General features: G+C 34.2%; 1 long non-coding RNA gene across 1 annotated transcript; it reads left to right on the forward strand.

The window, feature by feature from the left end:
* Positions 1-2820: 2820 nt before the first annotated feature.
* On the forward strand, positions 2821-7987 carry LOC127733464 (uncharacterized). Its single transcript, XR_007997098.1, has 3 exons — positions 2821-2965; positions 4203-4287; positions 7704-7987. It is a non-coding gene; the product is annotated as an uncharacterized LOC127733464 (long non-coding RNA).
* Positions 7988-25713: the final 17726 nt, after the last annotated feature.

Raw genomic sequence — 25713 nt, forward strand, 5'->3', positions numbered from 1 at the left:
GTTAATTCGAACAAACCTATGTACCTTTAGCTTGATTGTTTATTTATTTTGGCAGGAATATAAAAATATCTATGTTGAGAGAAAATCTCTGTCATTGAAAATAATTAACAGGTCATAAAAGTCTATCAAATTATCCCATATCATCTAATTAATACTATAGATCAGTCTCCAGAATCCAAATTTTGATGACTTTTGTTGATAGGTTAATTATAAATTTCAAATAAATTGAAGGATACACTATGTTAATAGATAGTTTCATGTTTGATCCATTTATTACCAAGAATAATATAGTGCAGAATAAATTTGACTCATATACATTTAGTTATAACATAAACCTAAACATTGAACCTCATGTAAATTTAACAAATGAATATTCAAAATGTTAAGCCTTTATTTTTCAGATTCTGTTACTTTTAAATTTACAGACACTGGTAAAAACATAAAATAAATACATTTGTTCTCATGATAATTAATTAACCACCCTAAAAATCAAACCACCATTCATCTAACATGCAATGAAGGTATTGTAATATAATTTTGAATGACATCATTGAAACAGATATCAAACAACAACAAACAAAAAAGAAAGAAAAGACTTCCCTAATGTACAAAAAAATGTCATTTAACTTTATCCTTTTTAAAGTCAACATACAACACGCAACACGCAACTCGCAACACTCAACATGCAACACGCAACATGCAACATGCAAAATAGCAGTACCCTCAAGAAGTTAAACTAAGCAGTCAAAAATGTTTATCACAGATAAAAAAGATTTTTAACTGGATCAAAATAAAAACAAAATAAAATAAAATAAAAAATAGATATACGAATAATAATAAAAATAAATAAAATAAAATAAAATTAGAATTTTCAATGTAAATATATGTATATATTTGGCTTTGGTTGCCATGGGGACATGGGCCTCCGGCAGCCATTTAAAAAAAAAAAAAAAAAAAAAAAAAAGTTTCTTTAGAATCTGTTAATACATTATAATCATGGGATAGTTAGCGTTTAGTTTATAGAATGAATACTCTTAGATAGAAGTAGCTTTACTTAGATTTGTGATTTCTTTTTTGATATTTTTTGTTTTTCTTATTTTTGGTAGTTAGGACTTTGTTTCTTTAGAATTTTTTATCACTGGCTTGGATGGGGGATATTGTTACAAGGAAGGCTTTGGGTAACAATATTGTGGCGAATGTAACCCCATCTTTGATGGAATGGGTCAATAAGGTTTTGTCATTATAACCATATATGTTGTTTATAAGTATGATTTATTGATTTCATTAAACATGTTTTTCATTGTGTTGCTTCTTCGTCATTTTAATAATAAATGACAGTTTTCAATTCTTAAATATTTGTTTGTTTGTCATTCTTTCATCCCATCAAACAGAGCAAGCCTGTGTTGACAAAAAGTAATTGTGACTGCTTGACATTTTTCAAACACCCGTCTTTATTCTTATGTACATAATCAAACCCTGCCTTAAGAAATATATTAATTTTATCATTTGAAAACCGTAATCGAAGCAGTCATGAGGAAGTTGTCCCCATTAGAATATTCATCCCTTAGCTCAACGTGCTGACGTAGACTTTTTGCCTAAAAAAACGCACAAATGACGTCAAATAACGTCACCTAAAACCAAACTCTTTGACGTAAAGATAACGATTGGAATCAAGCGTATTATATAATGGTGTATTTGAGGTCTTATTTCATTGGTGAATGTCATAGCAATATAGTCGTTTATTGTGTATCATCCAGTTCGTAACATCTCGAGTATGCTTTTCTATACACGGAAACAATGCCTGTACAAGCTGATAAAATATTTGATCTGGACATAGTTTTTAGTGCATCTTATTGAAGTTTACTGATGTGTTTACTGTAAATAACCTTATAACTAAAATGCTCCCTGTAGAAACATAAGGAATTGTTGTATGATTACAGTGTACAAGGAAAATAAAGAATCGGAAATAGATATAACATTACTTGAATTTTTAACTTTGCCAAATACATACGAACCTGAACAAAACATATGTTTTTAGGTGGTATGGAAGCGATCAGATCACACGTTAATATAACAATCATTTGAGCTTTTCAACTTCTTTAAGGAAAGTTTTTGGATCAGGCATAATGATTGTTCATATGGTCTACATGTATGTAGTTTCGCTTAATTTGTGCCTGTTCCATATACGGAGTATATATCTCCCAGTTGATACGATATTCCAGGACTTGTATTTCCTATCATGGTTTCCTTGATCAAGGGTTGCTGCTCAAAAGGAAGCTATTAAACCAAGAGTTCCAAGTGGTGAAGTTGAAATCGTCCCTTCGTAAATTTTACGGACGCCATCATGAGTTGGTTGACCGTTATGGAATATCCGTTTCACAGATGACAACTGATATGTTCCAATTGTCGTAACTACAATTCAGTCCCCCTTTCTCCGAATGTGACCTACCGAATTAGACTTATCACTGGGTTTGTACTAACATGAGCAACACAACAGGTGCCACATGTGGAGCAGGATCTGCTTACCCTTCCGGAGCACCTAAGATTCGTGTTGCTCAGTCTTTGGTTTTCTATGTTGTGTTTTGTATACTGTTGTATATCATTTCTAAACAATTCGGTACCTCAATCAACCATATGCCGAAAACTTAATATTTTGACCGGTGTAACCGTTTTGTACTGGAATAGTTACATTATTGGATTTTAATCATTCATTTTTATTTTTAAGTCGCACAAGCATTATGCTTTGCGGGTAAATGTTAATGTGATGTATATTTCTGTGGTCAACATGTTGTTCAGTGATTATATATTGCTTCAGGAAGAATCGGATTTACAGTGTTTAAAAGCAGTTTAAAACGACATTAGCAACCTGAAGTATCAAAAATGTTTCGAAGCATTGCATCGTACGTGCTGTTTTTTATGATAGGTTCGACTTATGCATGGCCCTCTGCCTTCAAAGAGCCAGTTAGTAAGTATAATTTTTCATTAGATTTTTAAATTAATCAACAAAATGTTTCAGTTATACTTTAAAGGTTGAAATTCTTTTCAAACTTCATATAAGTACGTATTATTATTTGCATCTGCAACCATTCATCATTTGTTCATACCACAGAGCGAGAACCATGCGTATAGTCGTGTAGCGATATGTATCTATTAATGGCATCAAATCTCTACAAGCACTAGACAAAACCCATGACAACAGCGATATTATTGCCGTTCTTTATATTGAAGTCACAGTTATGCCTTCAATATGTTAGTAAATTAATGCACCAAATTACACAACAAAAATTGATAAGAAAACTTTTTAACTTTCATTCGTCAAAAGCTCTTTTCTGGATTTACCTTCATACAAGTTCCTGATAAACCCAAACGGCGGTTTCTACATAATTCATTACAAGATACCGATAATGCCACAACAGTAGCGTAGTACTAGTGTAGCATTGTAAGCATGTGCTTACAAATCATGCAAATGATTTGATAAAACTTTTTTTGATAAGAATTTTACTATAATCGTTCAGCTTCTGGGGTGGGTTGGGGTTCCGCCCCTAGACCTGATGCTTACAATTTTTTTTCGTAGTATCATAGTATTGAAACACACAGATGCCGGGTAATGTAAAATAAATAACTAAAAATGTATAACAAATACTGTCATTGTTTGGCCTAGCAATCTCTTTGAAAAATACGGCTACGATGCAAACATTTTGTAAATGACAAGTCACACCAAGTCCACGTGAGCAAGATATTTATCAAATTAAAAAAATGGCGGAAACTAATGTACAACAGAGCCAATACATTTTGGATCAACTGCATACAATATTTCGTTAGATATAATACAAATTGAAATATAACACAGTTATTTAAGAATAAATACGCAGTAACTATGAAAATATGGAAACGCACTCTGGAAAAATTTTGAAGAGTGACCACAGCACAGCACAAAAGACAAACGGTGTCACTGTAATGGATAAGAAAGTATATAATGTATTGAAAAAGGACACAAAATCTCTAAACAAATCTCACTATAGGTCACACTTGTCCTCATTTTCGTATCACCTTAAATGCAGAAGCAAGAACAGATTTGAGGGCGTGGTTCGAGTTTAATTATAGAAGATTTCAATGCAAAAATTATGCTTTTTATCTAACAACGGAGCGTCCTTCGATATATTGTTTATATAATAAAATGAGATGTACTTTTGACTTTTCAGATCCAAGTAAGTATTGAAAGTACCATAGGTAATGACTGAAAATAAACGACAAAGGTGAAAATTTTTCACAATATTGTGGATAAAGGTAGGTAACTCTACAATTTCAAGATTTGCACGTCATTATCAAATTGTCACTTAAAATTCGTTTTCAAGTTTATTTTGAGGATCAGGTTCTAATTTTCAACTTTTCAAAATTAATGAAATGAAAGATGTAGAATACAGAAAAAAAATCGTTTATGGAGGATTCAGTATACTAATTAATTAAGTTAATATCATAATTGGGTATTTCAGTTTTTGTGTTTAACAATAAATGTAAACAGGATAAAACAATTATAGACCAGAAGAATTTTTACAAACATCTTTTTTCCAATTGCCATATAAGCGGGAGGTTTGGCTAGCCATAAAACCAGGTTCAACCCACCATTTTTTTATTAAAATGTCCTGTACCAAGTCATGAATATGGCAGTTGTTATCAAAAAGTCCGTTTCTATAAATGTTGGCGTTTGTTTTTGTAGCAGTTCAGTGTTTCTGTTGTTCCGTTGTTTTCCTCTTATAGTTGATGTGTTTCCCTCGGTTTTGGTTCGTGACCCGGATTTGTTTTCGCTTAATCGATTTATGACTATTGAACAGCGGTATACCACTGTTTTTATTTTATTCAAAATCGCAGAATATATTCCATGTAATGTCTTCCTGTGTATGTGTGAAATATTTGCCACTGGGTTTTAAATAAAAAAACCAATCATCCAATAACGGCAGATCTAAAATGACGAAATTTTACCACAAGATAATCTTGTTTATCCAATTAGTAGCGCGATCGTTAGAGGTGAAATCTCACGCCCTTAGATCTGATGTAATAAAGTGATAGAATAGTTCAATGTATATAGTATTAAAAACTGTGATACTGGTTTCACTGGCGATTATACCATGTGTTTAATGTTATGAAGTTAGTTTTTATGGCCTACGATAGATTTGTAAATGTCGAAATTGTAATCGCTGGAATAATCATAATGAATCATACATAAATTACTGATGGTTATATTGACTAATATATATATAAGATCTTCACAGGACTTCAATATGTGAAGTTTCTTAATGTGCTGGTAGGGTCAATAGCGGAACAATGTTGACCTTTAGCATCTGTTAATTACAACCGAGGTAACAAATTTTTAAAGGTCCTGTCTGATGAGTGTAATAATAGTGAACTATCAGACTGTAGATTTCAATAAAAACTATCATGGATGGAACCAGTGATACTGCAGATACGGTATAATGTAAAATATTTATAAAGAATATAAATCTAAGAATCAAATTTTTGGCCTTGGGAAATCACTCAACTATCTGAAAAATAATTTTTGCTCCAGCACTTTGTCAGAAGCCGGTTCTTTCTAGGAAAGAAGACCACTCCGCTCAACTTGAACAACACGAATGAAAAAAAGAATGACGAAGCAAAGCTTCATCTGACGGCCCATGCGTGGCAGTGGACTAGCCCCAGCGTGACGATGGGCTACAATGTTTTAAGGTGTTGAGTTGATGTTGGAGATGTTAAATGAAAAATGCTTGGTAAATGAATGAAAATTTCGAATGAGAAGTTAAATATTTCAAAATTTGCCATGAAACTCAGACGAAACTGAGTGATAAGAAATCTGATGAGTATGAGTGACCCCCAAGTATTTAGACTTGAGTTGAAAATAGACTTCATACACCAGTCATTTTGCATTGTGTCGTCAAAGATAATCTCTAAACTTTATGGGAACGCCTATAATATTCATTAATAGCAGAACATAGCGATAAGGCGTACATTGTCAATCTGGTGTTACATGTATTATCTGCATTCATTTTTTACTTTAATACTTGTAAATAGATATGACAATTGATTTGATTTGTATGACGGGGATGAATGCATAGATGCAGACGCCAACTATGTGGACTCGTTTTATTTATTCCGTTCGGAGTTAATGCAATTCAGTTATTTTTTTTGTTCCAAGGTTTATCTATTTTCACTTAGACTTACAATATTTAAAATTAATTTCTCTTATGGTTGTGGCTTTTTATCTATTTCTTGCATGAAGAGATATTTCTCGTATCACACAGCATGGAGTGAGACACGAGAAAGTTATAAGAAAACTGCGTTAATCTGATTGGCTTGTCCAGCATCATGAAACGATATTATGACATTTCCATTGGCTACACGTTACTGAGGTCATTGGTGCATTTCAAAGGTTTAGACGATGTTCATTTCGTCCATGACAACGGAAATATAGTATACTAAACACCCCCACTTTTACCTGAAAATCTTCTCTTTGTCAATTTTTATAACATTCTGAAGCGTTCAAAAAGTTTTCAAATGTCAGATGTCAGTTAAAGTTTGACGCCGGAACAGGACATATGGCGCCATACTGGTAGGTGCAAAAGACTAGATCAACGATTCGCGGAATTTTGTATTTAACGCAATGAGAGATTGACCATAAGAGAAATAGGTTTAACTCATGAGAATTGGATATCGCTTGATATCAACTCTCGTTATTTCATTTCAAAAGTAATAATAAACTCGCCGAAGGCTCGTTTATTATTATATTTAAATTAGATAACTGTTTCACAGATGACGACGGATATGTTCCAATTGTCGTAACTACAATCTCGTCCCCTTCCCCCGAATGTGAACTTTCGAATTAGACAAATCACCGGGTTTGTACAATGTGCAACTCGACGGGTACCACATGTGGAGCAGGATTTGCTTACCCTTCCGGAGCACCTGAGATCACCCCCCGTTTTGGCGGGTTTATGTTGCTCAGTCTTTAGTTTTCTATGTTGTTTTGTGTACTGTTATTTGTCTGTTTGTCTTTTTCTTTTTTAACCATGGCGTTTTCAGTTTATTTTCGACTGATGAGTTTGAATGTCCCTTTGGTATTATTCGCCTCTCTCACTAGTTGTGAAACCTATAAATATACTTGAATACTACGTCATATGATATTTAATCATAAAGGGTCTTAAGGATATTGTCAAAATTAGAACCGTTATTTGGTTGACGAATTGATTGTGAAAGAATGACAGGTAATATTTAGAAGGTTTAAGTTTCTTTAGAAGTAAACGGTATATTATATATTTTGATTTACCTCTTCAATAGTATCTCAAGTCTGTCCTCTTCTTAAATAACACTTCGTAAGTGTTCGGATTGTTAGTGGCTTCCAATTTTCGTATGTGTTGATGTGTTGTTTCAGTCCTCTCTTGTTTAGGAATTATCGATATTTCTATTTTCTCAAATGCCCAAATCATACAATGCTACAATACCTTAGTTCTATCCTACCATTTTACAGATTAAGGTTAACACATCAAAAAAGAGAAAGAATGTACCATCTTTAGTTTTTCAGAAAAATTCAGATGAAAATATAAAGAGTTTAAGCGTCTGGCCTTATTCAGTAAAAATGATTAGCAAAATATGAAAAGATTTATTCAAGATATGAGCTTGATCCAATGATATAATTTGTCCTTTTTATATTCCAGTTTGTTTAGAGCTTCCAGAGATACTGACAAAAAGCTGCTTTGAAGGAGCGTTATTACACAGTTATACATTTGATCGTTCCACCATGTCCTGTAAGAGATTCTTCCATCATGGTGGATGTAAGACTTCTCGTAATCTGTTTAAAACATTGGCGGAGTGTGAAGATGTTTGCAAAATATTGTAACAAAATATAATTCTTTATGTTATAAAAATGTTCCCTATTCCGTATTACACTTCAGAGTTGTGAAGTGTCTGTTGTCATTAAAAGTCTTTAACAAATACAAAACTTTAATATTTTTATATCAAAGTTAAACTCACAGATATAAGTGAAACACATAAGGAATAAATGTACCGAGATAATTATCTTTAATAAGTTTTTCTTCATCTACAATTGTTTTCGCAAAAGGCGCAAAAAATGTTTAGCAAGGGTTTACTGTCGGACGGGAGAAGTCCAGAGATGACAATATTTCTGTACCAAAGTCAATCCTTTGGGTTTGAATAAAAGAAGATAAGGATATACATTAATGAGACAGCAACTCAACGACAGAGACAAACCAAAACTGTTAGAGTCAACATACATTCTTTTATAATTATAGAAAGATGTCTATACAAAATATCAAGCTCCAAACAGCCCCATGACTCAAAAATAAGGAGTTAATTAAATATATTTACCGTCAAAGATACCACAAGAACATTTTCTGTGGTCGAAAAAATATCATGTTCCCAATTTGAATATCGATCAGTGGAACCAAAGAACCAGTACAATAAAAACACTTTACTCTATAGTTACGGAAGAATACAATTTGATAATTGATGGGTGCTTAAGGGATATGATACAGTTTTGATCCCACGGTGAATTATTTACGAAAATCATTATTTTGAAAAGTTGGAATTCAAAAATATAAATTTACCCCATAATTCTATAAAACAATTCTATGGTGTTTATTCAAAGCTACACAATTTACAATAATTAAATAATTTAATTATGCACTGTCAATTATTCGGTCCGTTTTCGATGAAATTAGGTAACTATTATTTTCGACTTATGAGTTTGAATGTCCCTCTGGTATCTTTCCCCTCTCTTTTAAGCATGTGATGGTTTAATTTGATCCTAGATTCTAAATTTTATAATCATATTTAGCTAATGATGCTTTCAATATAGATATAAATGTATTGAAAAAACCCGATAATTTCACCTGTGCTGTATAGTAGAGTGACATTTTTAAAAAAGCAAAAAGACACTTAGTTAACGACTTTTAATGCCCTCACCTAACATATGGCTATACCATATATCATTCGAAGGTTTATTATCTGTACTTTCTATTTTGCCAGGTTATCAATAAGTCATACGGAGCAATTTTCGTTAAATCTACTTCAAAGGTCAAGAATGAGCATATACAAATAAGAAGATGTGGTATGAGTGCCAATGAGACAACTATCAATCCAAGTCACAATGTGTAAAACGTAAACAATTATAGGTCAAAGTACGGCCTTCAACATGGAGCCTTGGCTCACACCGAACAGCAAGCTATAAAAGGCCCCAAAATGACTAGTGTAAAACAATTCAGACAGGAAAACCAATCTAGTCTAATCTATATAAAAAACGAGAAACGAGAATCACTTATAAACCACACCAACAAACGATAACCACTGAACAACAGGCTCCTGACTTAGGACAGGTGCATACAAATGCAGCGAGTTTTAACGTTTTAACAGGCACTAACCTTCACCCTAACCTGAAACAGTGGTGTATTATTACAACATAAAAAGACACACAATGAAAAATCAATTGAAATGGCTTAACTCGATCAAAAGGACATATTCACAAACAAGTAAATATACACTGAACGAATGAGTTTGATCTATGACACAATATGAATAAAAAAGATGTATCAATGTCAAAAAAGACAACTTTAAGCTAGGACAAAATGGCGTTAAATAAAGTAACGTACACAGGTAAATTTAAATATAATAATTTTGTTGTTAGGAGTACCGAAACATTTTTTACAAAAAAGATTTGTTGTTCATAGTACGAGTACAGAAGTGAAAATTTATCGTCATACTAAATACTTATCAAAGGCGGAACATATTAAAAATTGCAAGACGAGATATAACACAAAATAAGTAAACATTGAATAACAGAAATGCATTACAAATTGTATTAACAGGTCAAATTAACACGAAAGTACGATTTGCCCTAAATTGTGCAAGAATTAAACTAAATGCCCATTGCTGGTTCTTGTATGATATCTTTTCCTAGCATTTATATAAATCCTATAAAAGAGAATACCACAATTCCAAATCAAATGCAAATTAAAATTTTAGTTTTGCAATATTTACAGAAAACTGCAATTCTTTAAAAATCGTCAAAAATGGTAAAATTGCGCTAAAAGCAAAATTCTTTAAAAATCCTCAAAATGGTATAATTGCACTAAAAGCAAACAATTTCTTAATTTATCAATATTTATGTGTCAAAAATAAAATAAATCTATCGTTCATAGGTCAGGGGATCTCATTTCATTCATTTTCTACTTACCACCTGATACTTTACATATATGATTTATCTCCCTTTGACTGTTCAGACTCGCAAAAAATTAAAACGTCTCGATGACTCTCTTCTTAATCATATAATCATAGTCACCAAGACGCATGCGTCACCCTACCAAATCAGTTTTATTTTCTGCGCGAAAGAGTTCAGACGTTCTTGAACAACAGAACTAATGTTCAAGTTTTTGATTTAAAACATGGCAGAATGAGAAGTGAAGGCTCTGATATAGTAGCAGAGGAAGAAAACGCTTCTGTTATGTCAGAAACTTCCAACATAGCGGACGAAAAGAAACAAAACCGTAGCGGTAAGAAAAGGTCATCAAAGAAAAAAGACGATTTTCATGATTTAGAAGGTCGTATGAATGCAAGGTTTGCTGAGCAAGAGCAACAGTATTCATCTTTGAATGAAAAGTTGAGTCAATTAGTGATCATTTTGGCATTTGAAAGACGTACAGAACCCGAAGCGGGGGTTGCTAGGTCAGAAGCTGTAACGGTCACAGACGAGGCATGTAGTGCAGCTCGCAGACCAATATTACCCCTGATATCTACTGATGAGCAGCCAAATCACGGGAATTTAGATACTTTGTACAACAGATTCAAATCAGAACTCAAGAAGTAATGTTCTAGGAGAAAAGTTTGGAGAAGATGCTTATGTTTCGGCCTTGGTTGTTTCGGTCCATTATACTATTTTCTTTTCATAGAAAGAACTAAGTGGGAAGTAGCCATTTCTTTATCCTATTTGATAAGACTTTCGTTATAAAGGTAATTGAAGGTGAACATGCAGTGTAAGGAAAATATAATTTTTGTTTGTTTGTTTGTTTTTTCGTTTTTTTATGTGTCCTGTAGACGTGTGGTATTGCATTACTAGTAGTACTGATAAACATGATGAAAAGTATTGATAAAGAAATCAAATTTAATAAATAAAGACTATACAAATATTTCATATCTTTATTGGTCACTCTGATCATCAATTAACAATACATAACAAGAACAATTTTTAATTGCATTCAAATCAGATAAAGCACTAGATTACATGATTGGCAATATCAAGCACTGAAACATACAGAAAGATATACATAGCACACAATACAGAGTACATATACAAACCAATAAAATCAGTTGACATAGTATATTGATTGTCAAACACAAAGTACACAAACACAAGATAAGTTATCATTCACTCGGAGTCGGAGTCGGAGTCAGAATAGTCGGAGTCTGGTATGTCTGCTGGACCAGGAACAGGTGGTGCGTACATATACCCAATCTGTTTGAGGAACTCTGAGGTCTTCAGTGTGTTGGCGTCTAGCCGGTCCCATAAGTCAACCAGTTTACCCTGCATCTGGCGATAGGTCTCTCGTTGGTACCGGGTCACTTGCTGATCACTAACGAGTCTGTGGGTTAGCTTTTCTGTCTCGGCTTCTTTACGGAAGGCAGGAACTATCCTGTAGAAGTGAAGGCCCGTCCAGCTTTGACATTGAAGCGTCTATGCCATCCTGCAGGATAAGAAAAGAAATGTTAAAAAGTTGCAGTATATACACATAGCAGAACGTAAATACACATTTAATACGGAATTTTACATCTATATATCATATAAATAAATGACATCTAATAAACCAGCCGTTACACAAATTAAGGATCTTCTTTCTGTCTTCTATAATAATATTTTAATTTGTTATACGCTGTTGATTAGTAATGATTTCTTCTTATCAATTATTGTAAATGTAATTCAAATTATAGTATTTTAAATTACCTTCAACATCATTGTTGGTTCTCACGGACTGGCGATAGACTGACCACTGACAACACTCGAAGAAGATATCTACCTCATTGTTCATCATTCTTCTATAATCAACAAGTGAAACACCTAAAATATAAAGAAATTTAAGCAAATACGAACAAAAAATAAAGAAGAGATTATAATGGGGACATTGACATATAAAATGTTCTTCGTCTTCAACTTTATCCCAGGTGCATTTGTTACCTAATCTTTGTGATTTATATATATAGTTTTTTTTGCATAAATATCCGTCTCTAATTTTAGGGGATGTGCACTTATTCTGATATTGCACAGTGCTTGTCTATTTAAATATGATAAAATCTATAACTTTTGGATGTTAAATTGAAAAAAAAATATCATATACTATACTAACCTGTGTTGCACAGACGATGCTGCCACCCATGACAAGTATCACATTGCAAGGCATGTTGTCGAGGACGAACCTCCTGTTCACAGTGAACACAAGGAAACGACATCACAAAGTATATTTAAATGACTGATCGACATGCTTCAGCTTTTATAGGTATCTGACGGAATATCAAAGGAATGACTCAAATTGAGTATATGATTTTAGCATTTTTTGAAACAGTGAAAGTTTGCATAAGCTTGTGCTCAGCTTGGTACCTATAACACTCTTTAAAAACATAATTTTATTTGAAATATTCCAAATTACAACTTCAAAGGCAAACAATGTAGACTAATTATCACAGCAATTATGAAAAATAATAGTATGTGTTATCTGCAATCAACTCTAATTAACTTTCAAATGGTTGCAAATAGTACTTACAGTGTTGACCATAATACTACTAATTATTTAATCAACATACATAATTTCTAAAAGTATTATACAAATACTTTTAAAAGATATAAAATTAACAAAGAAAAAAATATAACAAACTCTCTTTTAATATAATATTAATATATGGCCGAAACGACTTTTATTACATGGCCGAACGGGTTAATGGCCGAACACACCAAGGCCGAACGGGCTACATGGCCGAAACGTCTTATTTCCTATGCATATCGCTCAAAGATAAGACTGGTATCATATTAGACAAAATCAAATTGATATTTTGAAGGGGGCATGGAGGTCAGATACTCTTTAGAAGGTAACTTGTTTTCGAGACAGTTACAGATAAAGTTTCCCTGTAGACCCTAGCTGTGAAAATTATTTCAATGTGCCTACTTTTGACAATACCGTAGAGAGTTTGTTGGTCAAGAGATTTGGACCTAAAGCGGCTTTCGGTAGAGTTCCTTGTTTATTCAGTAAAGAGTTAAAGTCTTTAGAGAAAATTGCATATCAAGGACAATTAGCTGCAAGAATGGGTTTGATAACGTCTTGCTATTTACAACAGGCACTCGGTATTTTATTGGACAATTTACAGCCTGATACACCAAATTCAGATGGTGCTGTGCAAAATGTGAGAGACATATTTGCATTATCAACAAAGACATTCGATCAAATGTCTAGGACTGGTGCTTTTCACCATATGGTAAGGCGAAGAGCAACAATGTATGACACAGGACTTAGTGATTTGAAAGATTATGCTAGCTCTCTTCCTATTAAGAGGAAAGTAACCAGTACTAATGAAACAAATGACAATGGTTTTAAGAAAGGGAAATTTGACAATGGGTTCAAAATACCAAAGAAACCAGCAGCTGATTTCAAGTCAGGAGCTACAGCAGAGCAGAACTCAACAAATAAACCTTTGGTAAGTTTTTCTTCAAATGCCAATAATAAGTCCTGACGGCAAGGTTTTAGCGCTGCATCCCAAGATACCGGTTGGGGGACGGTTGAGGTTTTTTGTAAAAGAATGGGAAAAAATAACAGACGACAAATGGATTTTAAAAATTTTAAAAGAAGGTCTTAAATTGGAATTTTAGACAGAACCTCATTAGACAGGTATAAAGCAGACACAAGTCAGTGCACAGAGTCTTCCTATTATTTTATCAGTAGACGCATTGTTAGAAAAGGGTGCAATAGTGACAGTACCTCAGTCCGAAATAGGTCAAGGTTTTTTACAGTACGCTTTTTCTAGTTCCCAAGAAAACGGGGGACTTGAGACCAGTAGTCAACCTAAAACCTCTCAACCAGTATCTAGTGAAGCAGCACTTCAAAATGGACATTTTGGCAAAAGTACTAAATTTAGTAAAACCTCAAGATTGAGCTTTGTCTCTCGATCTGAAGGATACATATTTACATGTACCCATTCACAAATCTCATCAAAAATACCTACGCTTATGTATACAGGGCAACATGTATCAGTTTGTAGCACTATGTTTCGGCCCATCTCAAGCTCCAAATGTGTTTACAATGATTGTTACAGTAATAGCCGCTCATTTAAGAATTCAGAATGTAAGGCTAGCGACATATCTAGACGACTGGTTACTAGTAAATATGCAGAAATACAGTCTTGTATTAGATCGAAAGAAAACACTCAATCTTTTAACAAAGTTGGGGTTCATTGTCAATCTAGAAAAAATATCCTTGATCCCAGCTCAGTCGATAACATACATTGGAGCACTTTTCAATTTCAAAAGGGAAATTGTGTCACCAACTCCAGAGAGACTGACCAAATTAGAAATGTCAATACAAAATTTAATGACGGGGCACAACACAGCAAGAGATTATTTGGTTCTATTGGATTTAATAACATCATGCATAGAAATGATCCCAAATGCTCGACTCTTTATGAGGCCTATCCAGTTAGATTTACTACATTACTGGAAACCCTCGTCAAGAGACCTACTTTGTCAAATACCATTTACACTACACCTAAAAAGTCATTTGATATGGTGGTAAGACAGAGCCAACACAGCCAAGGGCAGATCACTTAATCAGTAGTCAGCCAATATAACAATTTAACCACAGATGCTTCGAAAACAGGTTTTGGGGGTCACATGAAGGGTCAGATTTTTCAGGGCAAACGGACAGAAACCCAATAATCGTTACACATCAATATTCTGGAGTTAGAGGCAGTACATCGCACAGTACAACATTTTCTACCTCAGTTACAGGGGCAAAATGTTCAAAAGCGACAATATGACGGTAGTTCAATATGTGAACAAACAAGGGGGCACCAGATTAATAGATCTATGCTACAAGACTTGGGACTTGTGGCAAATGGCAATCAAAAACAAAATAGTTCTAAGGGCAGCTCACATAGCAGGTCCAAAGAATATATTGTCAGATCAGTTGTCACGCAAAAAATATTCCCAACAGAATGGGCACTGAACGATCAAGTTGTTCAAACAATTTTTTCAATATGGGGGAATCCAAAGATCGATTCGTTTGCATCGGGAGACAATCACAAAGCACCAGTGTTTTGTGTTTGGATTCCGCATTACAGGCCTAGCAGTAGATGCATTGACAATTTCGTGGGAGAACATGTGGGCATATGCGTTTCCTCCAATTTGCCTAATACCAAAAGTTCTGGAACACATGATTCAGTACAAATGTGTGATAATACTTATTGTTCCACTGTGGACAAGAAGACATTGGTACACAGAAATTCTACAAAAGTCAATAGCAAAACCTATAAACATTCCTATACTAAAAAATCTTCTACATCAACCAAAAACACAAATTTATCATCCAAACCTAGTAGTGTTCAAAATAACAGCATGGCTGCTATCAACCGAAATTTCAGAAAAAAGGCTTTTCACGAGACACAAGAAAGCTACTCAGGGCATCCTGGAGATCTGGTACAAAACAAGATTACGCAAGTAAATTCAAAAAGTTTAATTGCTGGTGTAGTGAGAGGAAAAACGATCCCTATACAGCAAATCTAGCAGATTGTGCAGATGTTCTTACATCTTTGTAATACATCAGGTTTACAATATCGCACTATTGCGGGATATAGGTCAATGCTTTCATCACTTTTATCACCTATTGACAATAAACCGATCGGTCAACATCCTTATATTATTAGATTGTTAAAAGGGGTATTCAATTCAAGACCACCAAAAGTGAAATTAGTACCTGAATGGGATTTACATAAAATTCTAAACATGTTACAAAAATCACCTTTTGAGTCTTTACGTGAAGCTGAGATTAAATTTGTAACTTATAATGTTGTTTTTCTTGCAGCAATCGCAACGTTCAGGAGATACTCGGACCTTCAAGCATTAAGGATTGGAGAGGGTTTTGTCAATGTTCAAGGTAGAGGTATTGTGTTTGTAAGACCTGGATTGTCTAAACAGGACAAATAGAATAATTATGGTTCAAACATTTTTGTACATGTTTTAAAGACAATAAGAAATTGGATCCAAAGAGAGCAATTGCCATCTATTTAAAGAGAACTGAGAAAGTTAGAAAAGATGAAGGCAAACTGTTTTTATCACTAGTGAAACCTTTTAAACCTGTTTCTTCACAGACCATTGCAAGATGGATTGTAAATACTATTAAAATGGCATATGGAGAAGATGATTTTAAAGTGAATCGAGCAAGCATGAAAAGTATTCTAGAATCGGCAGTCGACGGATACAACTTTTACTAAATTTTACTTTAGAAATGTGGATGAGAAAGTTTTTAGTAAAAAGACAATTTAAAATTTATTGTTTCTGCTTGGATGCAGTGAAAAAAAACCATTGTAATTATGTTCATTTGTAAATAGAAAATTGAACATCTACTGAGATAAGGAGAGAGAAGAAAAGATATGCAGAGCCATAGAAAAATTACCCGACCTCCAATGGAAGGTAATGCTTTGTAATCTAATCCTATATGTAAAGTATCAGGTGGTAAGTAGAAAATGAATAAAATGAAATTCAAAATTTAAACATCAAGTTCAGATTTTATGAATGAATTTTCTACTTACCACCTGAGTAATTGCCCGCCCTACCTCCTACTTAGTATATTTTTCTATGGTTATTTAGTATAATGACCAGAAAATAAAATTGATTTGGTAGGGTAACGCATACGTCTTGGTGACTATGATTATATTATTAAGATGAGAGTCATCGAGACGTTTTCATTTTTTGCGAGGCTGAACAGTCAAAGGGAGATAAATCCTATATGTAGAGTATCAGGTGGTAACTAGTAAATTCATTCATAAAATCTTAACTTGATGTTCAAATTTTGAATTTTTTGCATTATTACAAACTGGAATTAATATGATATTGGTCAAGGATCAGCCTATTAAAAAATTTTTTCAGTTGCTCTAAATAAAATGTACTACCATCAGCAAATAGGGACCTTTTTGCTTGTCATTGTTTGGATAACACAACGATTGTTGTCAATATCAGGAGAAAATGTTTTAGCATATCTAACTACAGGCTCTGAAGAGCCTGTGTCGCTCTACCTGGTCTTTGTGCATTTTCAAAAAAGGACACTCTCCAACATTGTAGACGAGAATATAATTCATTACACAAATCTCTGTTTTGTTGATCTTGTATTGCTGATCATTTAGTCTGTTTAGTTTCTCTCTATCTTCTTTCGTTTTTGCTCAAAACACAAAAGAGAGTAAAAAAAATCCTCATTTAAGGGCAATCACTCCTATAAAGAGTGACAGTCTACTAACCATAATGGCAAAATTTATCTTGTTAGTAGATCTTGCCTTGCTGATCATTTTTGCGATTATTAGTGTCTATTTATCAATTCTATTTTTTATCATATAAGGCAACACGCAAAACAAATGTTAAAAATCGTCATTAAAGGGCAATAACTCCAATAAAGAGATGTTGGGCGATTTTCTTTATATAGTCTTAATTGAAGATCTTGTCTTGCTGATCATTTTTGCTTATTTAAGTTTCTATCTATCTATTATATTTTTTTAAGATATAAGGCAAAAACGCAAAAAAATATAAAAATCAGCATCAAAGGGCAATAACTCTAATAAGGAGTCGACTGACGATTTCGACCATGAAACTTGTTTGTAGATCTTGTCTTACTAATCATTTTTGCGTTTTAAAGTTTCCCTCTATCTATTATAGTTTTGAAGATAATAGGCAAAAATGAAAAAAATAAATGTAAAATTTGTCTTAATGGAATTTAAGTAAATAGACTTAAATTCAGTTATCGCTGGAGCCTCTTTCGGATTGTGTTTCATGTTTTAGCTTTACCTAACATGAGTGACGTTTTATTCTGTGACGTAATTTAGTCCTTTACAGAATTTCCACGCAGCAAGCTGTTTAAATTTCGTTAGCGGTAAAATTGAAAAGTAGTATCTTGTAAATGGTAAAGTAGTGTTAGTATTATATGGTTGTTGTAATGGTGCAATAATTAGATATACCTTTCTTAATAGCAGTTACAGTTTTCGTATACAATACGATGTAATGGCAGGAATCTCAGGACTGGAATCCAACACAACGGGATCAGCTGAGCTCCGGAAATAATCTGCAAGGTTGCGCAGTAAATAACTGGTTAAGTCCCGGTATCAAATCCGGTTATGATATCGTCTTTCCGGACCTTTACTACATTCCTCCCTGTCTTATGAAAATGTCAACCATCCATGCTAACAATTATAACAATATAATAATAAAATCCGTCACCGAACAGAAAAGAACTAGACAAAGTTTATAACTATCAATTAATGTTAAAAACATATATACAGAACTCCTCTTCTAGCGTTTAATCTATGTTGTAAAGTTGTCTTGCATTTCTAGTTGTCACCCTAGCTATGTCTTCAAAGGGAACATCGAACATAGATGCAAGCTTCCAAATGATATCCTTTAATAGTTCTGGAGATGCCTCAGGATATCCTTGAGGGTAGAGATAAGAGGAATCAGTCTCCAAAACTAAATCTTCTAGGTCCAATTCACAAACAGTTGATCTGTAAGATGGGTATTTATTATCCATAAGAAGGAATGGAGAGATGCCAAATTTACCGTTTGGAAACATAGTTTTGCATTGCCGGTATTCCTCCATGTCACCATTAAAACAATGCCAATGAATTCTTCTCTAGGAAATTAGATAATGAATCTCTGCACATGTTTTTTAGCTTCTTATCCCCTCTGCAATGTATAACTACAGGTAGCTGTTGCCTTTTTGCTATTCTCAGCTGTTCTTCGAATACATGGACCTGTTTTTTCAGTTCTTTGTTGTTTGGATTATCGGAGGAGTCTAACCCACACTCCCCAACTGCCACCATTCTATTCACACAGATAAGCATCTCTAAATCTGTAATCCACGACTTCAGGACACTCATCTCCTCCCCTTTTACTATCCGTGGATGTATTCCAGCAGTCGTCCTTATTCGTCTATCCTTCCTGATTTCTTCAATCTCTTCTCTTGCTGGCAAACGTCTTGGAAATGCATAGTTTGCTACCAGGTGTCTTATTTGGTAAATTGACTCACCACCATTCCACTTATAGATCGGTAAGCCAGAAAATCTGGCTTGTTGTTTAATCTTTTCCAAATGGAAATGAGAATCAGTAACCATAATAACCTGTTGAATGCTACATTGATAACGGGATACTTTGTTTTCATATGTAATGAGGTTTTCTACATCTTCAGTTCCTTTTAATAATAAGGCCAAAATTTTTCAATGTACCAAAGAATATATTGCAGATGGAGGAAATACAGCATGAATTACCTCTACATCAAATCTGTTTTTCTTGTTGTAGAATTTCAATAACGGTATGTCTGTCCAATGAAAGACAGCTGACTGGCATTGTTTAAAAACAGCCTCCGTTCGTACATAATCTACCAGATGGTCAAGCGTTTTCTTGTCATAGCGCTGACAGAGTTCCAAAAGGAGACCATTCATTAATTCTGTCCATACTGATTGTTGTTCTTCCTTGAATGTATTTTCAGTAATATTACAGTTGTGAAGCTCAAGGCAATGATTTTCTAACATTTTGCTCTGACCAAATTGCTTATGACAAGTCCAACATGCAGTTAATGGATAAGTGTACCAGGGCAAATGTTGGTGAAATACATGCCTTCTTACATTAGTAAAACTACCTGGACATACCGGACAGAGTATTGCCTTGCTTAGGTTCCTACTACTGTCTATAATTCTTGTATCTTTCTCCAATTTTTCAGGAATTTCACCATCAAATGGACCATAATCAAGTTCATCATCCATACTTAAAATAAATTAACAAACATGTTAATATATACATAATAATCCTATTTACACTATTTCAAATATCTACTGTACATAATCGTGCAAGTAGGACGGCATTTGTCTTTTTCGCCTACCAGTTTGTCCCCGTCTGGACCCATTATCTAATGTACATGTATCACGATTTTTATCATCATGGTTAAGTAACGGCGAGTTTTGACTCAAGTCATAAACAAATGTCGCATCTAAATTCCGAGGGACGTCAACTAGCGAGTGAAGATCTTTAAGAATTATACGTTCATTTTTTTAATCGATTGTCAGAGAATCTGACACAAAAAAGGGATCATCATTATTACAACCGTCAGTCAGAGATTCTGACAAGGAGTGCCAATCATTTTGATTATTTTGATTCTCATCACTAAATAATATATCAAGATATAAATCTTCCAGATCCATATTGGTGTTTTGCTCCAATTTATTCTCGACCCTTCCAAGAATATCGTTTCTAAGTCTCTGTAACCATAGAGGTATTTCTCTGTCAATGCAGAGTTTGAGTCTATTATAATGCACGACTTCTTCTCTTTTCCTGTCTTTAATCTTTAGCAATACTGGAGACTTAACTTCAATAACCACATATGGACCATTCCAAGAAGCTTTTAATTTCGGAGATATCCCTACTTTCCTGGCTGTATCTAATTTTAATACAATATCTCCTACACAATATTTTCTGAAATTAAGATTTAAATCGTAATCTTGTTTTTGACGTTTCTGTGCGGATTTAAGATTTTCCCTAGCGATATTATGAGCGCCCTCTAAAGAATTTCTTAAATTTTGAACATACTTACAAATATCTTGATCCGGAAAACGTTCTTTTATTTGACCAGATCAATAGGCTGATTTACCTCTCGTGCGAAAACCATGAAATTTGGTGTAAAACCAGTTTGTCGATTCTCTGTTGCTCTGATAGCACCTGCTAACTGTTGTAGGTGTATATCCCATCTGTTTTGAGTCTTCTTCAAGACACAACGGATTATTTGAGTGATAATTCTATTATATCTCTCTACTTGACCATTGGAAGTAGGATGATATGCCGATGTTCTTGTCTTGGAAACTTCAAGAAGATCACACAGTTGTCTGATTACTCTCCCATCTACATTTTTGCCTGGATCTGTATGCAACTCCATGGGACAACCGAATCTGGATATAGTGCTATCTATTAAAGCTTTGGCTACCATTTCAGCATTCTGATTTGGCAAGGGACAACATTCCAACCACTTGGTAAATTGATCTATGATAACTAGAACATACTTATTATTTTGTTTAGTGACTGGCAACGGTCCAAGTATATCCAAATGAATGCGTTCAAAAGGAACGCCCGAGTGGTACCTACCGAATTCTGCTTTGGCTCTCTTCATAGGTTTTTTTTATATCTATTGCATATCTGGCATGTTGAAACATAGTGTTTACAGTCCATTGTCATTCCATACCAATGAACTGTTTGTCTTAATTTTGCTAAGGTTTTATCTTGTCCTAAATTTCCTGCTGATCGTAAATCATGACAGAGATGAAGCATTTCCTGTCTTAGTTTCCTTGGTGTTATAAACAATCGTCTTGGAGCATCGTCCCAAAAATAGTAAAGTATACCGTTTCTGTATTCAAGTTGAGATTTTGACTGCCACACATGTCTTACGCATGGACTACTCATCTGTAGATCTTGTTTTGAAGGAGAGAAATCGGTAGATAATCAGGCAATAAGGGTACTCAGATCTCTGTCATTCTTTTGCGCGTCTCTCAATTCAGTTTCAGTATAATGCTGTAACATCTTCTGTTTTGAGTATGTGACATCTCTAATACTTACAGAACGAACTGTTAGTGGTTTAACAAAGTCTACTTCTTCTTCAAATGTGAACCACTGATTTCGGGCTCTTGTACAGTATTTACACCCTCCGCATGGAAGATTATTAAGTGGAATACTTGACAAGTACGAGTTGCATTCATTAAGTGTATCTGGGATTCGTGAAAGTGCGTCTGCGTTTGTATGTTTTTACCTGGTCTATGTTGAACTATCATGTTGTATTGTGATAATTCCTCAATCCACCGAGCCAGTTGACCTTCGATATTCCTGAAATTTAATAGCCAATTAAGGCTATTATGATCTGTACGGACAACAAACTGATTACCTAGAAGATAATGCCTATACTGCCTTGTGAAAGTGACAATAGCTAATAACTCCTTTCGAGTTATGCAGTACTTTTTTTGAGCTGGTGTAAGAACCTTACTTGAAAAACTTATTGTTCTCTCTTTTCCCTCTTGTAGTTGGCTAAGTTCAGCACCAATGGTCTTGTCAGAGGCATCAGTATCGAGAATGAAGGTAGCTTCTGGATCGGGATAGGCTAAAACTGAAGAATGTATCAACGCCATTTTTAATTGTTCAAAAGCATTTTCTTGTTCTTCAGTCCATACAAACCCTGATTTTTCTCCTGTTAATCGATGCAAAGACACAGCAATGTCAGCATAATTCTTTATGTGCTCTCTGTGGTCGTTTGTAAACCCTTTTTCTTTTTCTTTGGTCTTGGCCAACTTTTTACAGTCTGCATATTATCTGGATTCACCGAAATACCATCTTTGTTTACAATTTTTCCTAAAAACTTGACTTCTTTTTGAAATAGGAAGCATTTTGACGGCTTAAGTTTTAAATTGTAGCATTGAAATCTTTTTAAGATGTTTACAAACTTAATCAAATGATCGTCAAAGCTGTGACCTAGAACGATGACATCATCCAGATATGCAAGGCATTCTTTCCATGTAAGACCTTTCAAAACCAACTGAATGACTCGGCTGAAAGTTGGTGGCGAGTTGCATAGCCCAAAAAGCAGTCGGACATGTTCGAAAAGTCCATATTTTGTTACGAAAGCTGTTTCATGTCGGTATTTCTCATCGATCTCTATTTGCCAGTATCCCGCAGCCATATCTAAAGTACTCATATAGGTACTCCCTCTCAATGTATCCATGCAAGACTCAATCTTTGGCAAAAGAAAAACGTCCTTAGTCGTTACTTTATTTAACGGACGAAAATCAATTCAAACTGCCATCTTTCTTTCTTACTAGAACAGGACAGGAACACCAATCTGAAATAGAAGGTTTAATAACCCCCTTATCCAGCATTTGACTAAGATGTTTTTCTTCTTCATTTTCAACTTTCAGTGGAGTTCTACGCATTTGTTGTTTAATTGCTGCTGCTTCTCCTGTGTGTATTTGATGTTTAATGTCTCCATTAAACAATCCTAGATCCATGTCTCCTTTAGCAAAAATATTTTGAAATTCAATAAGTACTTCCGCAATCTTTATGCTACGATCTATGTCAAAATCTTTTACTGTTCGAGCATACAAATCTTGCAAGTGTTCTGGAATCTTAGAATTGAGTTCCTTCAATTTGCTAACTTTATTTACAGAATTTTCATCATTTTGTAAAGTACGAATGCACGTTTTCGATTTTAAAGTACATAAGTCATTTTCTTTAGTGAAACTTTGATCTTCCGGAATACTTTGTACATTATATTTTGTGGACGGACTGACAGAGAATCTGTCACCTAGGGGCGGACTGACAGAAAATCTGTCACCTAGGGGGGGACTGACAGAAAATCTGTCACCTACCTTTTCCAATGTCTCGAAATTACAAGATGGCGAATTGACAGAAAATCTGTCACTAATGTTTTTTTATGTTTTGTACCTATACGGATTTTCGACATTGACAGAAACTCTATCACTATGTACTTTGGAATCCTCAGCCAAATCATCATGATCAGTTACAATATTGTATATCTCCATACCAATACCAAAATTATGACCTCCTTTCAATGTAATAAAAGTGTCTGTGTCATTTCGAAATACAGCTTTCACTGTTTCATCTTTAGGAATTAAAGCGTTGGGGGACAATAGACCTTTCAAATTAGTTTTCGGTTGAATGATTATATCATCTGTTGGGGTGTGATCAATTTCCATATCAACTATTGTTAAGCTATGAGGTGGAACAACTGTTTTTTTTCTTTATACTAATTCGGTATAAATTTATTTCTTCTCCCTCGTTCCCAACCAGACAGACAGCTGGTATTGCCTCATTGTTTATGCGGACTGTGTAGTTTGCCATATCAATAACTGTACCAAATTTCTCCAAGAAATCAATACCCAGAATGATATTATCATTTATGTTAGCAGTTACAAACCTCCATTTTGATTTTAACTTTCCTATTTCGATAGGTATCTCTTCTGTATATCTAGCATCAATCTTAGAGTTCTTTCCGGCTCCTCGTAAAACTAAATGTTCATTCAGTTTAATTGTTGACTGCAAAAGTGGTAAAATTGAAGTACTCAAAACAGATATTTGAGCAGCACTATCTACAACAGCCTTAAATGTTTTCACTAAAACTTTCATCTCAATGAACAAGGTTTTAGATTTTTTGTTTTTATCGTATGAACAAATTTTTGAATCGAAAACTTCTGCTCTTGGTCAGACATTTCTGTTGGTGGTTGGCCTGTATCATCTGAAAAGGTCAAGGATTGGCCTACATCCTTGGCCCTGAGTCTTTTAAAGCTTTTGGTGATGGAGACCTATTACGATAAGGAGAACTGTTTCTTGTTTTTTTGCAATCCCTACTAAAATGACCTTCCTCTCCGCAATTGTAGCAATTACCTCTTGCAGGGCTATTGTATCTTCTTTGTGGCGAACAAGCTCGATCTGATCTCTGTGGTGACCTTGACCTCATATTCTGGCTAACTATGCTTAATACTTTTTTCACCATAATCTTTGTTTCTAATAAATCTTCTTCTGTCTTCTGTAATCTTTTCTCGAAAATATTCATCTTATTTGCTCCTTCTTCAGACTTCATGAGTGCACGTCCTGATGTTTCTTGTATATATTCATTTTCATCATTTTGTTCCATAAAAGAAACCCTTTTAATTTCTGTTCTTCTTGTACCCATTATAACTTTTTGATTTGCTACTGCACTTTGTACATGTTGTACCGCTTGATCTAGAGAATCTGGATTTTTGTCCATAGCAGTCAAAACTGCACGCTTATCTACACAACCTTTAAGAAAAGCATCTGTTGCCAAAGTCTGTACAAACCTATCTGGTGGGTCTGGATAGCCATCTGTAGCCAGCTCTTGTGCTCTTTCTGCAAATTCCTCCAAAGACTCTTCTTGGTCTTGTTTTAAATCCTGCAAAAGTCTTCTCACAGTGTGTGGTGGTTCCTTTCTGCCAAAACGCTCTTCCATCTTTTTACATAAGCTTTCATAATTAGTTTGTACTAACTTCGGTCTCGAGCCATAAAATTTTAAGGCTTTATCTCGCAAACATTCTATCAATTTGTATAGTCTTTGCTCACTTTGCCACTTATATCTATCAGATATAGTGCTAAATTGTAAATAATAAGGACGCCAGTCATTTTTGCCATCATATGTTGACATCTTTGGTGCTGTGGGACCAACATAATTTGAGTTTTTATGATCATTAGCATTATATTTTCCTTTCAATAATTGAACCGGACCACTCTTTTCCTCTTTATCTGCTACGACTTTTTCTACTTTAATCAAAGTTTCTTTTTGTTGTAGTTTAGCCTGAATTTATTCATGTATATCTTTTATTTCTTCATTTTATGATTTAATCATTTCCTTCATTTGTTCA

The sequence above is a fragment of the Mytilus californianus genome, unplaced genomic scaffold (genome assembly GCF_021869535.1).
Source record: "Mytilus californianus isolate M0D057914Y unplaced genomic scaffold, xbMytCali1.0.p SCAF_3, whole genome shotgun sequence".
NCBI classification, from domain to species: Eukaryota; Metazoa; Mollusca; class Bivalvia; order Mytilida; family Mytilidae; genus Mytilus; species Mytilus californianus.